The 251-nt window shown below is 64.1% G+C and overlaps 1 protein-coding gene across 1 annotated transcript in view; it reads right to left on the bottom strand.

Moving 5' to 3' along the window:
• The window catches only part of BAIAP2 (BAI1-associated protein 2), a 38,524-nt gene that overhangs the window by 16,426 nt on the left and 21,847 nt on the right, over nt 1-251 (bottom strand). The window lies entirely within an intron of this gene.

Genomic DNA, 251 nt, shown 5'->3' with positions numbered 1-251 from the left:
GGGGCAGCCCCCGCCTCCCGTGGCCACGGGGGTTCGCAGGTGCCAAAGCCACACCCGACTCAAAAACTCAGTAGAAAAAGAAGATGCAAAATGTTTCCTTCACGTTGCTGCATGGTTACGTGCTGGAAACCACTCCAGGAACAGGCAGCTCACCACGCGCTTCGCTGACAAAGCTGCCTGTGCCTCCCCCGTGCTCCCGGGCCCGTCAGGGGCAGTGACCGCCCGGCCGGCCTGGGAGGCCTGTCCCGGCT

Source organism: Myotis brandtii, unplaced genomic scaffold (genome assembly GCF_000412655.1).
Source record: "Myotis brandtii unplaced genomic scaffold, ASM41265v1 scaffold632, whole genome shotgun sequence".
Classification (NCBI taxonomy): domain Eukaryota; kingdom Metazoa; phylum Chordata; class Mammalia; order Chiroptera; family Vespertilionidae; genus Myotis; species Myotis brandtii.
Note: the sequence above shows the minus strand (reverse complement) of the source record. Positions and strands in the feature narration are given on the sequence as shown.